We start from the raw sequence: 20,061 nt of genomic DNA, 5'->3' as shown, positions 1-20,061 counted from the left end.
ATCTGTTTTTAATGCAGCATACTCAAGGAAGATAGAGATGCTCTTTAAGCTTTGTTCTGTTTGGCAGCAAGAATGAGTTTCAAGAATCTTTTGCACTAGTTTATTTATTAGCTATAGGATTAGTTGTATCTCTAACAATCACAGTGGGTAGCAGCTCAGGGGGAGTTTTCCTCAGAAGTTCCCTTGCATCCCTTTGTTCACATTGGCATCAGCACAAGCAGGTTTCAGCCAAAGGTGGGAGCACTAGAAAAGCCAGCCCTTTGTGACTCTTTGGAGAGACAGAAAAACATACAGTAACGTAAGGATTCAAGGAGGCTTTTTGGCTGATAATTACCGATCATATTAAATTGGTATAAAGAACTACAAGAAACACAACTGCATGAGAGAATTTCTATCATTTGACAAAATTGTTGGATTCTATGCTACCGGCTGTGGTAGGAGTTGAAGAGATCCTGAGACAGGATCAAGTTGTATATCTCAGCTATGCCCAGTATATTCAGACTTGCACAGCCAAAAAAGAAATGTGTGTTCCTAACAGTGACCTGTATAATTTTGATGTCCTATGATGCTGGCTGTCATTAGAAGACTTCTAAAGAATCTTTGTTTAATTTCCATTTTTTCATACAAAGTAGTGTCATTTTGTGAAACAGTATCTAGTTGAGCCATATACATGGGGGGTGAATGCTTTTGCCCAGAATGTAGCAAAGCTTGTGATCAGCGTAAATGGAAAAATCTGCATTCTTGCTGCCTGCTGGAATGCACAGCTGCATTCCCAGAAGAGCCAGCCAGTCCAAAAATGTTCTCCTGTCTTTTCTTCTTTTGTTTGGCCTTGAGTTAGGTGACCACTTTTTGTTTGTTTGTTTATTTCATTTTCAAGACTACATATCTATTGTTATGCATGTAGACGCTGGTTTCTGGTCAGAGGAAATGGTTCCTTTCTGGCACTTACTGAGAAACAAGAAAACAGTATTTTTACTGTATGTTAGATCCCTAGACAGAAACAGGCAGCTCACTGCTAAATGAAAGACATGTTAAGTGTCCACCCTCAGCACAGTACATGCAAGTTATATTCTGCGGAGTCTGATATAAACATTGTTTTCTTGAACCAGCACAATAGCTTTGATTCAAGATTAAATCCTCAGGCTGTTTGTCAAGTTTACAACTACCAGAACAATCTGGCTCTGGAAGGAGTGAGTAGCTGATGTGGGTAGCTGATGTTCCCTGATTGATGTTACTGTGGGGGTTCACTTGTAGCAGGGTATCAGGAAGGTAGAGCAGACCAAAGGGACAAAGAAAATTAATATTTGTAAAAGAGGATTTAGAGCATGACTGAATGCCACACAGTGACTAAAGGCTACATCCAGCTGATGATATCTGGCACAGAATAAAGATCCAAAATCCTGGGGCTCTTTCTGCTTTAGGATTGCACCCAGTGACTCTCCTAGCTCATGTTCAGGCAGCTGCTACTGTTCGCACAAGTCAGTGTTGTCAGTGGAGCTGTAGAATTTTGCTCTGTATCTACTATCAGTACTTTTTTTGAAATTATTCATAAAACTAGAGTTAGGGTATGTTAAAATAGTTTATTATAGCTGTCATATTTTCCCCTTTAAGCAGATAAAATTGTCATTCTTTCCAAATTAAAAGAAGAACTGCAAACAAAGAAATCTATATTCTAGTGCAGTGCACTGTCAGCCACAGAACTGTAGTTTTCGGTTACATTGTTTAAGTTGCAGAGAAACACGTTATTTATCTAAAGTGAGGTAGTTTTATAGATCTATAAAACCTGCATTTTTCTCTCGTGTTGCTCTCCCCCCAATTTTAGATATCCAGAGAAAACCTACAACTGTAAAATAAATCTTCAAATGCTGCAGAAGGCTGAGCACAGCTTTTACTACATACCTTTGCAATTAGAACTAATTTACTGCCCTGTGAGATGGGGGAAATGTGCAAGGTACTTCTTGGATAAATATACCTCAGTAAGAAAAGTGTAGCTGCTCTGTAATAGTTATCTGCTTGTATTCAACAAGTATCAGGGTCATTCTTACAGCTACATACCGCAGAGCGTTAATTAATGGGGCTGCAGCTGGTGGTACCACTTTGGCTGCTTCAGCCCAGCCTCTTATTCCATATTTCTCAGGTTCGTATGACCAGTCTTGGACCACATCCCATCATTTTTTTCCCCCCAAAGTACAAAAAGTACTTAAGTCTCTCAGTCTGGAAAACTGCCAGGCTTTCATAAAAAGAACAGAGCTGTTGTTTCTTTGCTATTTTTATCTTCTCTGCCAAAAAAGACACCATGTTGCATTGGCAGTTGTGTATTGTAACTTGCCTTCTATGTTTCGCTGCTCAGGTCAAAACCCAGGCTTTCTACAGCCAGGGGATGTCCAGCATGTTGCTGACTGTAGCTCCACTGTAAATCCCGAGGGACTGGATTACTTTATGCAATGATTCCTGCACACAGCAGGACTGCACTTCTCAGTTTCCTAAATGTCAGGAGGCACACAAGTTTGAAAAAGAGCTGGTGGAGCAGGTGTACGGAAAAAAAGCATGTGAGCCTGTGGTAAAAAGCTGTCTCCAGTCATGATGCCTTGTGCAGCAGGAGGGTGCAGTTGTGACTAGATTTGGCCCAGCGGCAAAATTCCCCAACCTTACTGGAACAAGGGTCTCGTGGCCTGAGGGACTGTAGTGGGTACAGAGTGGTTCTGTCCTCCCGTGGTTTGTGAAAGGGAGCATCCTGCCATGAAAGCCAAGTCACTTCATCCCCAATGTGTAGGGGTTTATTCCTCAGGAGTTCCTGAAACTGAAAAAGAAAGGAGTAAATCTATCCTCATCATTTTAAGTCCCTTCAGCATAGAAGGCAATTTCACATAAATGTAATGGAATTTTAAAAATTAAGGAGGTAACTGCCAAAAGCATTTAAAAATAAAATTGTGAGCAAACTACAAAACCCCATAATACTTACTTTGCCAGTGCTTTTCATTCTGTTGAATTATCATTTAAGATAAACTTTGGACTGTGAGAGGTAAGATTTCATTGCCAAAATACAGTCTGTTCCTATAAGGACTGACTCTTGTATTTAAATTTGAATGAATAATATAACTGGCCTCTTCTGTAATTGCTACAACCTAATTTGGGATGCACGAAAAGCTTACGAGATTAAGACTTTTTGCAGGTTATTATTAATGCAGATACAGTCTCCAGCTCCAAACTGCCTTGGAAATATTTGTATTTAACTGTACAGCACCTCAGTATGTGTTTTTACTGTAATGTATAATTCTGTTAATTAGTGTCACTTAAATGTATGTATTTCATATATATATACACAAACACACACACGCGCAAACATATAAATGTTTGAAAAACAAGACTAACAGTCACTGGAATAGAGAGAGATGGTGGAAGGCTTCATGAAAGATGTCCTACCACAGGAAACACAGTTTGCTGTAAAGTGCTCAGTGGTGAAAAATGTGACCACGCTTATTCTCTACTGTTTTAAATGTTCCTTTCCGTCTCCCCTCCCTATATGCTCTTGGGTCTCCAAAATCCTTATATCAACAGGTTTTTTAAGATCACTTTCATCATTCAGTTCCTACTGAAAAATGCTTTATAGGTGAACACCTGCTTTATTTACATAATTAAAGATGAACTAACTTTTATACTTAAAAAAGGGCTTTATCATCTTTGGTACATATGCCAAGTAGAACATAGCTAATGATTCCTCTACCTCTGAATGGAGAGTGAACCTTCTGGGAATTTGCAATAATATTTGGTGAACAGCACATGGCTTAGGCATTCTTTACAAAGTGTAGTAACCGAGAGGTGGCTTGTGATGCCCTGAAGAGGATTAGCAACAAGAGGGTTAGCTTTAACTTCTTACAGGCTGCTTTAAATCTGGGACCACACCGTAAGGAACCACATCTTTCAGCTCTAAACCCACATGCAAAGCACACACTCTGGCATTATGTTTTATTCATATGCTCCATGCCAGCTTCTGTTAACGTAAAATTTGGTACTTGGAGTTGAAAGTTCTTATGTCATCCTCCATGTAAATCAGCTAATCCAAAATCCTGGGCAGCCTGCCTTCCCCATTCACAAGTGCTGAGAGAAGCGGTACTTGAGGGAGCTTGCAGGCTTGGTTCTTTAACTGAGCAGTGATTTATGGCTTTTGACTGAGGTCATCGCTTGGCACATAGTGATGACCAATTTGATGGATTAAGGACTCAAGCAACTCAAGGGCCCTTAACATTTGTAACCAATCATAATCTGGCTGGCAATGACCACAACAAAACCCCCCATGTATTCTTGTTTGGATCTATTTTAAACTAGTTTGGCTTTGTTTTCTTCTTGGAGACCTACTGCTGCTATTAGATACTCTTTGATTTGGTTCCAAGGATGGGTCAGAGTCACGTTTTTCTTTGATAAACCTATTTTGGGTTCCTCATTGATGTACACTGCTGAAAGCTGCACGTTTCTTTTCAGTCTGCTATTACATTACCACATCAAGGAGAGCTTGAGGGGCCAGTTCTGCAGAGCAGGAAAAAGGGAATTTCACAGTGTCAGTGAGACCACATGCACTATTTTTCTTTCATATCCACTGAAGCAGCAGGTCCCGATTAACAGCACCTTAGATATCACCAGTTCATCTACACCTGCACAGTGTGTGTAAGGCAGAGTACTCCAGAAATGGCATTAGTAAGATTTTTCTCTAATGCAGAAGCTACAAGGGGGAGTGGTGAGCTCTTAGAGAAAATAATTTTTCCTAGACGGACCTTCTGTTGTGAGAGGTATATTCTCATCCCTGTACTACTGAGCAGTTGGTAGCTCAGGTTTGTGAAATGTGGAGCTTTCCTCCCTGTGGAGGGTCTGTGCAGACAGCTCCTCCCCGCTTCCATAAACACTCCTTTGTGAGAGCTGTTCTCTGCTTTAGCCATTGGTATCTCTTGGAGATGCCATGAATCTCTTCCTCTCAATAATGTGTCTTTATTTTGTCTCATTATTTTATTTGGATTATACAATATCTTGTAATACTTCTATTATTGCATACTGCAATGTAAGCTGCAGAACATCCCCACAGGCAGTGGTGGGAGAGAAGCTCTGAATATGGGAAATTCTATGAATATTGTTCACATATTTTAGAAGTGATCGTAGTTCAGGAATAAAGTAGTCATATCAACTGCAATGCTCTACAAGGCTGATACTAATGTCAGTGACAGTATAATGCTATGCAACTTTGGTATCGAACTCCTTCCTGTAAAGTTGTGCTTTGAAAGCTGGCTATTCTATGTCAAAAGTGTCTTGCTGTACTGCATGGCTGGGACGCATCTGATGTGTAGTATAGGCAGCTCAAACAACAGCAGTAAGAATTAATACTAGTCAATACTTATATAGCACTTTTCATCCACTGTAGTGAAATGGCATCTCTTGCACAGGGAAGTCCCATTTTATTCAGGCAGCCTTGTTTTGAAGGTGGTGATTATTTTTTTTCTACGATATTTCACAGTCCCAGGAATTTAGAGGATATTGGTATGTCTTCTGGGTTTTACTTTTCTCTGTTACATTTTAAGTGACTAAAATACAGGTTGAAAATAAATTCCCTAGAGAATAACTATTTCTGTTACTGTTTTATTCTGTGGCAGTGCCTTGGAGCCACACTGCTGGCTCCCTCTCCAGTGATAGGGGTTGTATAAATGTAGAAAAAGGTGAACTTTGCTTCAAAGAGAGAGAAAATATTTCTGTGGCATGCAAAGGAAAATAGATACCAGGAGGGCTCTTCTTTTTCTCAGTGTAGCTCCTTCAGAGTTACTTGCATGATGAACATGTTCTTTCCTAGAAGACCCTCTAGCTCAGAATTGTGTATGCAGTGTTCCTGAGCTAAAATCCATGCTGGGAACATCAGCACATGCCTTAAGCACTTTGGGCCTCAAACACATCTGTTTCATGGAACTAAGAACTCTCCTCCCAAACTGCCCCAGATCTTGATGTTCGTCTTAGAAAGTGCACCTCCTCCTTTTTACAGATGGAGGTAGGAACCAAGCTCTGTTTGACTATAGTCATACAATATGTCACTGAAAGAGCTGAGACTAAGACCTACTGCCTTGTAACCTAGTCACCTCTGCCTTATTCACAAAAGGGTGGGGATGAAATGAGTTTTCTTCAGATCGCCAAAAATGTCAGCAGACTCCAGAGATCTCCAAACCTAAACTGTCTCCAACGCCTTCTCATGAGTCCAGGGCCTCACCTCTTCCCCTCTGTGCAGCTGCCAAAACCTCTAGCTTCCTTTCACTGACAGCTTCACCAGTGCAGCTGTGTATTTTCAATGAGTAGCACTAGGAAAATTTGGGGGGGGAATATAATTAAATTTTTAAACCCACAGGAAAGTTTCTGGTTTGAACATATTAGTCACTCAAGTTCAATTAAAGCTTAATATCTAAAGAAGTTACTTGATGCTACCACAGATGATCTAGAGAGCTGCAGGATAATCTGTGCTGTGCTGTACGCTAGCCCCAGCACTGTCACTCACATCCTAATTTGAATCAGTAGGAAAACCAAGGTACTGAAGGCCAGTGACAAACTCATGGAGGGATTTGTGTCAGAACCAGGTTAGGTCTTGGGAACTTCTGGTTGCAGTTGCTGTGCAGACAGCCATGGCAAAGTTCCTTTTGTGAAGCACAGCAAAAATCAGCCTCTCTTTGTCATCTGCTGAAGAGAAGGTAAACATTAAATGCACCTCAGTTCTGAGCGATTCTGAGCTATGATTCATGCAAGCCTTGTTCAGTGAAAATAAGGTAATATTTCAAATGCAGGTGCACTTGTCTTGTAATCCCCCCTTTTCTTTTCCTTTTGTGCAGCCCTAGGTGCTGCTAAATAGAGGTAGGTCTGCTGTTGAAGCGCACACCTGTGTAATCCCACTTGCTCTCTAAGCAAGGGATTCTTTAGCTTATATGGGGCATTCTTGTAGCTGGTGTCCCTTCTTGGATCTGTTTTGAAAGTATGGGAAGTCAGTGGTGCATTATATGAGACACTGGTATACAAGACACTGATATGCTCTGGATTTATTTGCTGGTTGTGGAGTTGTTTAGCCCTGTCAGCGTCCTTGTCTGGACAATAGGAAGTCTAAGAACACAAATGCTAGATGAATGGAGCCAACAGAAAATGGTCTGGGCTTTCTTAGGCATACAGCTCTCGTAGGTACAAGTTAGAGCTCTGTGAATGTGTCTGTCCAGACGAAAGGCCACCAATGGGAAAGAATTGCATCCAGCTTTGATTACCAAAAAAGCAGCTGTGGATTCTCTGGTGTGAAAGCTCACTCCTCACCACCATGACTGCCTTATTTTTTATCTTTTTCCTTACACAACCTAATTAACCACCTAATGAGGTGGCACCTACAGAACAGAGAAGGGATACATGTGACATTCCCTGGACAGGAGATGATGGCAGGAGAGTGAGTACAGCCATCTCCCACAGCCATCTTTAACTTCCTCCCAAACCTCTTTGCACCCTTCCACACTCCAGAAACAACTCTGCTGTCTCTTCAGCAAAGACTTTTGGCTGCACCATGACATACCCAGGTCTGCTCCACCAGTGAGTTTGCATGGCGTTTTCTGGCTCCTGCATCTTATCTTTCCTCTTACCTCTGCAGAATGCTGCAACCCAAACGATGAAACCACCTACTAAAGCTGCTCTGTGGGCAAATCCTGCTGCTTTTCTTTCTACGAAGGTGCCACATGTTACATCTGAACTGAATGATCAAGACCCTTTTCCTCTCTGCAGCGTGCTTTGGCCATTTATTCTGAGTGAGACCTGGGTGCATACCAGTCTGTTTCATTCTCTTCTGCTCCCAAATCTCAATTGCAATGAAGAAGAAACCCCCAGAGGCCCAGTGGAAGCCACATGGGTAACTCGGGGCCAGGTCTTCAGCACAAGCTGTAGCAGGTACCTCCAGACAGTTTAGACAGACACAGTCACTGGGATGGGAAATCTTTATCAAGAAGGTTTAGCCCCAAGTGCTACTAGTCCCACCCCACAGCTAGCGAGACATTGAAGAACAGTCCAAACTTCTTCTTTCCATGGATATTGAACTTCCTTTTTGGGAACCTCAACTGCTACTGCTATTGGGAGCAAACCATGGAGGAGTTAGATCTCTGCACTTAAAAAAAAGTGGAACTAGAAAAGGCTTTCAGAGGGTTTGTACCACTCCTTTAGGGATGGTTTTGTTAGAAATAACAACTGGAGTTTTAAGTGACAGCTACTGATCTGATAAACGTTAGAACTCAATCCTTTGGTGATAATTCCATTTCTCCCCTTGTCAAGCCCCCTGTTAACAGCTCACTCTCTGTTCTACCGAGAGCAAAACTGAAGCTGATTTTGGATGTCACTGCATGCTTAATGACATTTAGGAATGGAGGGTACCATAACAACGGAGCTGATGTCACAGGTGGTGTCACATGGGAAAAACTGAAAACTGAGAATGAGAAGACTGAAATTTTTCTTGTAAGACTATGTATTCTAGAGTGACCTGGGCACTTTTAGATCATCTACTCAGTTTTTGACAGAGCAAGGAATTGATATATAGCTCACAAATACATCTGTCTGGGGTGGTTTCTGTCAGCTGCTTTTTTTTCTGGCCTCCTTTTGTGTATGTCACAGGACAACTTTTTATGGGGTCCTTTATAGGAAATTAAAGAGAATCGGTTTACATCCTGCTTAAAAAAAATGGCATCAAACAACTTCTTCAAAGTTCAGCACGTTTCCCTAAGCACAAGTAAAAGCCTAAATGGTTAAATCAATCCCAACTAATTCAACATTTAGTAAGCTCTGTCCTTACTCTCACATTCTACTATTCCCAAGCAGAGTAAAATTTGGTTTATAGGAGACAATGGTGCAGATGAAAAGAAGCAGAAAATAGCCCCTTTTGGAAGGATACAAGCTCTTCTCTGGAGTATTTAAAGCAACCTGATGTTTGTTGCACCTCTAGATCAATGTCATTATGCATCTTTTCCTTCCCCCATCAATGTAAATGTTCAGTTCAGCTTGCTGAGGATAGATCAAATCTTCTACCTGCGCAAGCCTCCGTGGTTGGAAGTAGGATCTGAAATGCCAGCAAATAAAGGTTTTGAGAGCCCAGTGTCAACTGAGCTGTGCAAGTAACTCCCTTCACTAGTTTCTTGGCTGAACTGAAAAACTGAGAAAGAAGTTGTTCTATGATGGTGCAACTAATGAATCCTAGCTGCCTGGATCTGAATCCTTGCCTTGGAGCTCTTTGCCCACCCCTCAACCCCTGTTCCCTACGTGTCCCCTGTGATTCCCTCCCCTCCCACTACCTTCACTTCCCTTACTTCTCCCCAGATAACAGCTAGGCAATGGTAGCGCATATTGTAGTTAGTTCTGATGAGTAATTGGCCAGCGGGGAGCCGAACTGTGCAAATAACTGCTGAGCTCACACGGCAGTGCTTCTTTAGTGGGGGCACTAGTTTAGGTCCCTTTGTTTCTATTGAACTGCCAGTTTCTTGAAGTTTGTGCACACTTGGAGTTGCTGGGAATGTCATGTCTCTACAGAATTTGGCTGAAACAGGTCTGAGGTTGAGAAGTTATCTGAGAGACAGATGGACTGGCAGTGCAATCACATAAGCCTTGTTTCCTAAAGGAGCCTGCCTTCAGATGCTTTGCTTGAACCAAGATAAAGTATTTTTGCTTTGTCTTGCAAGAATTGTTAACTGCTTGGACTAACCTAAATATGCGTATGAAATGGTACTTCAAGCATGTTAGTACTTTTCTGTCAGTTTATGCATATTTTGTTTTTAAAAAATAGCAGTGGATTTATTTCTTTACATATTTTACAAGCGAGGCATGGCACAGCTAGTCCTGCCTAGTTCATGTTGGCTTCACAGAATTTTTGCTACCATGATGCTATTCCTTTGATATCCCTCTTCTTTCCCTCTGCATTTGATGCATTGCCCAAATGTTGCTGTCTTCGTGGGGGAAATACACAGTATCTCTGAGACTTTGCTGACTTAAAAGGTTATGGTATTAGTCCAAAAGTGTTTTTCTCCTCACCTTAGCATGGTTTCAGGTGTTCGAGTGTTAGGTAGCTTTACTTAACACAGAAGATCAAAAATTATAAAGAAATGGCTAAGTATTCCTTAAGTATTAATAAACCATGGCCTTTTGAAATGCCAAGTCCTCGTTTGCAATTTCCTTGAACAGACATCATGCTTCTGTTTGGGCTTTTTTGTTGACAGAAATGAATACCAGGATGGAGTCTTCTGGCATGTATTGCTATGTCATATTTAACAATAAAGGTATTTCGTTTTCCTTTTTGTGAGCACAGCAGACATCAACATTAATTGAATGTCCATCCTCGTGAAAAAAAGTCTTGACTCTTTAATTCATAAATATCTCATTCACTAGACCCAGCTTCTCTCAAATTCATCTTCCTTTTCCTAACTCATTCTACAATTATGACCAGCATTTTGTAATACAACTGAAGGTCATTATGTGATCTTGGTGTTTGCAAAGACACAATGTGATTATGGTTTCTTTTCTGACCAAGGAGCTAATTACTATTACTATACTGTTATATAGAAAGAACAATAATAAAAAGATGACTGAAGGAGGCCATCAGTGCTATCATCATCTATCTAACTTTAGAGTAAGAAGAGTTGGATGAACTATAAAAATGATGCAACTGCCAAAAGCAGTTACTCAGTGAAGAATTGTGTTGAAATCCAGGCCCTAGTTTCTTAGTACCAGATATGAAGGTAAGCTGTTAAGAATTAAGATTTTCTAATAATCAGTTTTCATCTGCTGCTATTCTTTATTTGTACCACCGAAGCACCTAGTGGCAGACCAGTGCCATACGGTTCTAAGCACTGTATAAACACAGAACAGAGAGGAGATCCCTGCATTTATGGATTGTGAATTCTCATGAAAAGTAAATCAGTGCTTTGAAGAACATCGGTAATGACATTATCAACTATTAATCTATTCAGTGAATTGTCTTCTTTTCATCTGTCCTAATTTCCAGATGTCATTCAGAAACATTTTCCTCCTGCATATACTATTAATTTTTGTCCTGTATTTCATTTAATGCATTGTGTAAAATGTACTAAGAGAAGTTATGCTTTCAGGGAACTGTGTGATCACTCCATGCCACCGGTGAGCTTTAGTGCATTAGTCTTTGCAACGTGAGACCAAAGAGATGATTGTTAAGGCAGGAAAGAGAGATGCTCATTAAATCTAAGAGAAAATGCAAGTGTCTCGAAACATGGGAGAGAGTGAGAAAGAGGTAGATTGGTAGGTTATAGTGTCTTTTATTATTACTGTATTCAGATCCAGTGTTGACAGTATTAAATGCATCATTGTCACACTGCTGGCTGCTTGGTGTCTGGTAAATGGAGTTCACAGCGTAATTCCTGTTCACAGGAATAGCCAAACTTGATGCTAATTGCCAATTTTGTTGCCATGGTTAGGCAGAACAAACATCTTCCTAACCCCCTGGGCAGGAATCAGGCATAACACAAAGATAGCTAATTTACTGCTCTGAATAGAAATAGACTGAATAGAAAGCTTTGGTGAGCAAGGGTACTAATCCAGTTCCAGTCATTAAGCATCCCCGTGTAGAGAAGTGATGTTACAGTTTCCAAGCCGTTAAAGCAGATGCACAGTTTTGTCTGTACTTTCTCTATTACAAATATCAAGCCCATTTGAGTTTTCTGTTCAGAAATTTGGCAAAGGAGAAACAATGTTGGTTGGCCACAGCAAATAAGAGGAATCATTTCTACACATCCATTGTCTGCCTTTGTTAATATATAGAGAGTGTCTGTTCTGGGAAAATGTGTTGCATTTTTATCTACCTGTTCAGCTCAACCAGTACTCCCAGTGGTGGTGAACTTCCATAATGAAAACATCAGAGAGAGTTTTAGTATGACATGGTCTACCCAGCTGAGAAATGGCTAAACACTTGTGTCTGTCTGATGCCAGTGTGTTGATAATAGCAAGTGGAGCTCATGGTACAATTTGATGGGAGTGCCGCAGAGATGGGAGAGCTGGGCTGCTGCTTCAAAAGGAAGGAGAGTGGGAGGGAAAAGAGACTAGAGCACACACAGAAAGCCAGAGCAACTGGTGAGGGGCTGGTGAGGTGCCTGGTGAGCTAGGTGGAAAGGACAAAGGACCACTGTCCTCTAGGGAGATTGACCCCTTCTCCCAGCTATAGCTACAGTCCCTACTTCTCCAGTTCTTCCACTGGCTGCAAGAGCAAGTCTGGTAGACACAAAAGAGGTGGAACTGTGATCATTTTGTATAGTCCACTTGCTTTGGCAACATCCTTTTTGGCCTATGCTTAGATGGAGTGCTGTGCACAGCCGTTGGTGCTCACAGCAATGAAGCAGATGATACCAAAAAGTTGTGCCTCCAGTTCACAAGTGCAAAACTGACTCTATCAACTGGCAGCAGCGTATGTTCTGCCAGCAAACTACACAAAAATATATTCTTAATTAACTTCTTCAGTTATAAAGGCCATTTAAATGACATATGACTTTCAAAACAAGATACTCTATGGGGCCTATATATCTCTCCCCACTCCTATGTTTGCTTTTCCTGGTTTGGCATCTGACATTAATGTCTGTCATTGAACATCTCAACCTTTGTATCTTTCTCATGGGAGACACAGATCAGAGTGTTTAAGCTTTGTAATTTGGCATTGCCAGCATTTTTTGTTCACCACAAACGTTTCTGATGATACTAATGACAGTTAGCAAGTTTTGGAGGAAAAATCATTAAGAACAGAATCAAAAAAACCCTTGGTGATCTGCAGTGCTCTCTGAATGAACTCTGGGAAGTTTAAATTCAGACACAGCATCCAACCTTTCTATTTGTATTAGAAGTAAGTCTATTTGCAGTTATTTTTTGAGAGAAAAACAATGTCAAAAACTTTTGTCTAAGATTTTTGGTTTTGTTCAGAGAAGGTATGACTATTGATCAAAAATACCTTGTATGTGTTTCCAGTTTACTGAGGCATACTCGTTTCCAAGACCGAAACTGCTGTCTTTTTATTTTTACAGTCTTTGTTTGAACTGAGATCCACATTCATTGTTACTGAGCTTTAATAATCTAAGGGTCACTTGAAGGGCTTTTGTTTGAGAGACCTTTCAAGCCAAGCCAAGGCAGCAGTTTAGAGAACGTTTCTTGTTTGTAGACAAAAATATATTAAAACAACCAAGGGAGCTATTACTCTTCCACATAATTATTTTTAATGTCTCATTGGACATGTATGAAATGCCTTTCAGTTCCTGTGGGAGAATTACTTTTTTACATTTTGCAGCGTGGCTTTTGTTAAATTTCTATGCTGCTTTTCCATTGAGCAACGTTCACCCCAAAAGACTTTATAAACACGAACAGTATCTCTAGGAATATGCTTCCAACATAATCCACATAAGTACTTAGAGATTTGTCAGCAGTCATAGGGCCTGATACCTTGCATACCCTGTGCCACCTATTTTTTCTGGCCATAATCAAGAAAGAACATGACCCCAGTTCACAGTGGGAAAAGTCAGAGAACAGCTGAGAGTCCGGGACTGCATGAGGTGAGGCAGAGCCATGTGCTGCACCAGCCAGTGTTGGAGGCAGGGGAGAGGAGAGCTGGGCTAAGACTCCCTTCACTCCCTTTCCCCTGGTAAATGCGTGCCAGGTAATCAGAGCACCTTTGTGTCTTTGGCATGAAAATTATCTGCAAATGTTCTGTGTTATGTAGCTCTTTTCAGTTACCTAGGAAAGACTGAAATGGAGTGTATCCTTCTCTTTTATAACAAGAACAAATTCAGGGGGAGGAGAACAAGCACAGAAGTCAGGGGGAGAGGGAAAGAGTAGCTTTATGGAAAGACAGAAACCATGCTGTAAGAATGTAGTTCTAGTATGAATATTTGGGCTTGGCTTGGGACACGCATGTTATGTGCCATTTCTGCTCCACGGAGGTGCAGGCTTAGCAGGTAGATGCAGGTGCTTCACTGAGATGTCTCCTTTCTGTTGTGTATTCATGATCGTTTAAATCTGCCAGTTGACCTTTCCACTTTGAAAGATGCCCAGATGTTTCTTGCTCAGGCATTGAGAGCTCCCGCAGGTCACATAGTAATTGTCTTAATTCTGCGGCCATCACCCTTCTCCCAGGCATGGTGAAAGTTTCAGTGACCCCAAATGGACTGTGCTGTTAGAGCAGTCCTAGCACATGCTTTGGGCAAGGGCCCAGAAAGCATCAGGGCTCACTAAACCTGAAACCTTCCACAGATTCAAAAAAGGAGTTACTGCTTGTCTGCGTGTTGCACACAGCTCATTTAACATGCTGCACTGCATGTCACAGCACCAGTACCTGTCTCTCATCTCTCTCCTTGGGGCTGATGTGTGCTCTGAAGTTCCAGTGACTTTACATGTCTCTTCTGCTATAGAAGGAAAATCAGACTCTGAGCTCAGGGAGTGATAATGTAGCTCTGTGTCAGTTTTGGCACTTTACACAAACATACACCGTTATCAACATCTAATCATAAAGCTGATAAAGTTTAGCAAAAATGGGTATCCAGATAACTGTGTTTCCTAACTGAATGTAAACCCAGTTTCAAATATATAGTGTTCCCAGGTTTTGAAGAGATAAATTACCATGTTCACCATCTTCAGATGACTAAACTTGAAGTCTTTCAACCTGAGCTTCTAAAATTGTGAGTTATGTAGATGAAGTATAATTTCTAAAATGCTCTGGTTTGTGGAATGACCCTGCCTTGTTTATGGATAAGAACCACACGTTTCTAGTGGTGAAAGGCTGTGGAAGCTGGATATGATGATAGAAGCAAACTATTGTAACTGTGTAACACAGTGATGTTCTAATGTTTTAAGCATGAGTTGCTCATGAGTGACTGAATTGGGTAAATAAGTGATTTAATTGGGTAAAAAGTTGCCTTTACATGAACTTCAGTATCTTGGAACAGTAATTAAGTTGTGTCTCAAGAATATATTACAAGATTGTAAGGATAATAGGCACTTAGCAGTATCTTCCTAATGTTGCAGTGGCAGAATGCTCATAAAATATTTTGTACATAAGAATCACTGCAAATATGTACTTAATGACACATTCATTGAGACAAGGACCATAAAGCAGACCAGGGAATTTTTTGAAGATGTCATTACTTGAGGGCTTCCTGTGAAGTTGATCTTGCAGTGTCATCCAAAGTTCCCTATCCTGATTTGACAATTTTATGGTTTTGAACTCTCACCCAGTTGTTCAAGGTGATTTAGTCATTGGTTTGTGCGTCCTTGCATTTAGAGACTGCCAAATATAATTGTTTGCAGAATATTTAGTTCAACTCGGAGTGCTTCTATTCTGGAGGGATGCTGTTGGAGGGAACAGAGGAGGACAGCAGGAGAAATGAAAAGGACTAAATACGTGCAGCCTGAATAAGGGGTAGGAAAAGCTAGGATGAAAGAACATAATGGTCTATATGTAACTGAAACATGTAAGCATGAGAGAGAGAGAAGAATTATGTCGAGTTTGGCAGGAGGATGTAATGAGTAATAGATGGAATGATGAAGGGGAAATAAAATTGGCTGGATGAAGAAAAGCTTCCTGACCGCGAGATCTTGTTTGATTATTGAAGTTTCCCAGGAGACTTCTGTGATTTGGGAAAAGTTGTACCAGACTATTCAGAGCCTCGCAGTGCTTCCCAAAGCATAGCTCTGTAGTCACCTAATAACTTGGCATCCAAGAGTGGATAGTGCTTCCCATCTTTTAACTGTGTTTGAGGTTCTTTGGATTCCTTGCATTTGCTGGGCAGCCCAGAGCATCCCTTGTGTGCTGACCGACCTATGGCTTCTCTTTTGGTTAGAGTTACTAAATAATATTACAGCTCTTGAAGAAAACCTACCTCCTCTGAGCTTGTGTATGCAAATATGTTTGCTGTGGTTATGGGAGTGATCCTGTTTCTTTGATGCTAAGTGCAGGAGACTGCAAGGTTGGATTCAGCTATGTAAAGGGACACGATCTCTGAAGATGTTAGGTAGCAATTGCAAATGCGTTTGTGTATGTCCTCATAAATCTGGGCCCAAACCTTTATGATATCTGGATGGATATTATTGATAGATGGTGTTGGAGTGGAGCATATTGCAACTGTGAAATACTCTGAAATCCTTCTTTGGCCAGAGAGTTTTTTTATGCTTAAACAGAGACTAGTAAAATAAGGAAAATTATTCAAGAACTTATTCAGCTTATTCAAGAACTTTCATTATGATAAAGCATATGTAGCTATTACAAAGTGTTCATGTTACCCATACATAGAATTATTTCATTATAGATCTGGTGTCTGGCTAAAGCTGACTCCAGTAGCTCCTCTGAGAGAAGTTTATCTGATGAAAAATTGTGGGTTTAGCTGATATCCAACCAATTTGCCGAACTTGTTTTGACTTCTGCCCAGAGGTTCTGAGAGTAAATTGATAACTGAGAATCCATTTGGATTTGAACAATTAGGAGAGAAGCATGCAAAAACCCAGAAAACTACAGGTGGTGAAGACCACAAGGCTTCTACAAACTGGGAAGCTCAGATCATGGAGTTAGGAAAATGGGCTGACAGACTGTTTTCCTGGTGGGTCTCTTCTGCTTGGCCTTTCAGTATATTCCTTGTTTTCTAGCAGCTGCTCAAAGCAGTAGAACCCATTTCCTCAAACGCACATAGAAATTGCAAAGGCTGATGCTGCTTAGGGTGAAGCAATGAGGTAAATATTGCTAAGAACTCAGTTTTGAAACTGCACACTATCCACCGTCTGCTCTGCTCCCGAGAGCTAACTGATTAGAACTGTGGAAGCCCCGAATTTTGAAACAAATCTCACAGAAATGTGCGTTTTTTCATGTAAGTTAATCCACTAATAAATAAAAAAAAATCTTCTTCTAAAGATACTCCTTCTTTGAATTATCTTCTTATTTGAATTTAATATTTTTAATCTATGGGGGCATGATTAACTCTGTATCAATAGGGACATAACTTGCACAGTCTGAGATATATCTAAAGTCTACCAAAGAAAAAAAATAAATCATTTAGATCTGGAACAGTGATCACAATGGAAGTTTCATTTACAAAGGATTTATGGAGACTTGAAGTGAGTGTTATGTTTTGAATAAATGCACCATTGACCAGTATCAGATTTCCATAGGCTTTATCTTGTTTTTTCTAAGCAACTGCTCATAAACTTTTTTAATATCTTGATTAGCATGATGGTGCTACTTGCAAATCTGTTCATAGAGCTATTAATCTATGATGTAGTGCAATCTAGAGAAAGGAATCACACTTACTTAGTTGTTCCTTTCATTGTTTCATTTAAAAAACCATAAATAACAAGATGACAGGGTTTCTTTGTGCTTCTTTCTTTTCAACTAACATGTTAAGTATTTCAAGAAAGGTTTGTCAAGACATCACAAAAGTAGTTCTTAGTTCCGATCTGAACTTTATTGAACCCTGCTTTCATGTAACAGGAAGGAAAAACAAGTGGTAGATTTGATCAGTCTGAGTCCATGACTCAATGGCTACAGCAAACTCTCGGTGCTTATAATTCCTGTGTCACAGCAGTACTCAGACGAATTTAGCGGAATCAAACATACATAAAAATCTGAAGCGAAAGGCATCTCCTTTGTCTCATGAAGATGAAATTTGACTTCAAAGGCAAGTTCAACACATGGGCTCCTTCCCTCCTCTCCCTTCTTCCCCCACCTTTCCCTGCAAGCTTCATCTCCAACCATCGCTGCATAGCTCACTCTCAGCATCAGCTTTGCGAGACAGTTCTGTTGGTGGCCGTAGGGTCAGCAGAGGCTGGTGCTGAACAGTGACAGTCACAAATGTGAAAACAGCCGAGTCCTGCAGTGACATGCTGATGAGAACCGTGCAGGCACCTGCACCGCCCAGTTAGCTTGTACTCAATTCTGTGGAGGGCACCAGGACTTCTGTCCCTGCTTGTAGCAGATGTCTCTTGGGCTGAGGCCCTGAAGCCACGGGGTTTTCAAGTGACTGTTCACCCTTGTGGCCAGACCAGATATCCCATGCAGCAGCGTGTGATATGTGCACAAGGGAGAGACTGGCTGTAAAGCTTAGAAGAAAAAATATATTGAGTGGGAAGCCTCAGAATAAAGAACTGGGAAAGCTCTTGTTTTGGTTGGAGCTACGTTTTTGCTGCCTGTTGCTTGCAGCCAACTAGATGAGAAAAATGAGCTTGTTTGCCTTTTGTGTATTGCTGCAATCCACACGTATCAGTACATACAGTCCAGAAAGAGAAGAGACATGTACCTTTATGTAGCTGCAGTCAAACGAAGGACTGGGTGTGCTCAGTTGCTAATGAAGCTAAAGGGCTGTGCCGGGGGCTGAGGGCAGTGGAACCTCTCCCCAGGCTGTGAAGGAGCCATTGGCGTATGCTGCGCTAATGGGGCTGGGAGCAGGGACTTGGCGTGTTGCAATAGCTCTCCAGCTCCAGCCCTGCCACCCCCTCACAGGTCACATCCTTGGCAGATCACACGGAGCTGCGCTGCGTAACGCAACAACCGTCTCCATTTCCTTGCTTACCCAAGGTCTCCAAGCACTCCACAAATACCACTGGAGTCCCCCATTGTTCTGGCAAAACTACTGTCACCTCTTCCATTTCTCTGGAGCGTGCAGAAGGCACTGAACAGAACTCAGGAGCTTTTGTTACTTGCCTGCTTTAGGCACTAGGCACATTGTCTTCACTGCTTGTCTTCCACACTCGCTGAACATCTGTAGGCAAAGAGGATACGCTTGGCTTTCCCCGCTGCGTGGTACAAGGCATTAGACCCTGGTGGACTGAAGTCCTTCAGCACTGATTTCAGTGGGGCCACTCTTGCTCCAAAGCACCCTTAGTCAGGTGGTTACGTGCGTGAATTCCTCTGAAGTGTGTAGGATGAGAACAAAATCTTGTGAAAAGGGATTTAGATCCTCAGCTGAGGTAAGACAGACCAGCCTTACTGGAGCCCCACTAGTTTCCCACTGGGGAGGACTGGTCAAGAGAGTGTCTTTGCACAGGGCTACAAAAAGCCTTTGCAAGAACTTTGCTTGCATTGTTAAAGTGTGTTTGTTCAAGAATGAAGTTGAAAGATAAAGGCATGGATGGTTAGTGTTTAGGAAAACATGTTCATGGCCAGTCTACTGGAGAAACGGGTGAAGGACAATTCATCTTCTGTCCCTGTCCTGTAATCCCCAATGGTTAGTGAGACCTGAGGCTGCTGGTGGCATCAGTTACAAACTGCCTTTCCTTACCTGTGAGGTACCAGAAATCCCACAGTGTGTGGCTGGGGACAGCAGGTCCACTTCAACTGGAGCTTTCCTAACACTTTAGAATGTATAAATGTTTGGTTTATGTTTCCCGTATTCAAAGATGGTGTTCCAGGTGGCTCACAGAATTCTTTGGATTTGTGTCCATGACAGGTATTGTTACTGGTTTGTTTCTGTATTACGACATTTAGAGTTGAGGATGCCTTTATAGTGGGATCTGCATTCTACAACCAGGGAGAAATTAATTCCTTAGATCTCAGTTGCCATACATCCTTTTATAATGTACTAAGTTTTAGAATATTTTTTTATCCCCCCCCAATAATAATTTTATTACTCTCAAAACCATTAGAGATAATGCCAAGAAGCGAGCATATTACCCAAGAGCTCCCCCCTCCCCAGTTTCTTTTGTATGTAAGTACCAAATACCTATAAAAATTCTGTATAAGAGTTTTAGCTGCTCCGTAAGTATATCCCACTGTATATCTAAGACCGTTAAAACGTCACATGCGCCAGATCTGAGAGATGTTACTGATACCCAGCTTTCTATGAACTCCTATTCACCAGAACCCGGGCGAGGGCAGGATACATAGGGATACTTTATGGCCCTATACAGCCCCGTGATTTATACCCAGCCTCGTCCTAGCAGGACGCCAATAAATTTCCCAGAGCCCCCGTAGTACCGCGTACTTGGCTTGAGCCCCACCTCGCACCCCTCCGGCGCTGAGGCGGGCACCGCCCGGGCCGGGGGCGGCGGCGGCGG

This window comes from Haliaeetus leucocephalus, unplaced genomic scaffold, assembly GCF_000737465.1.
Source record: "Haliaeetus leucocephalus isolate CR32 unplaced genomic scaffold, Haliaeetus_leucocephalus-4.0 Scaffold173, whole genome shotgun sequence".
NCBI classification, from domain to species: domain Eukaryota; kingdom Metazoa; phylum Chordata; class Aves; order Accipitriformes; family Accipitridae; genus Haliaeetus; species Haliaeetus leucocephalus.
Note: the sequence above shows the minus strand (reverse complement) of the source record.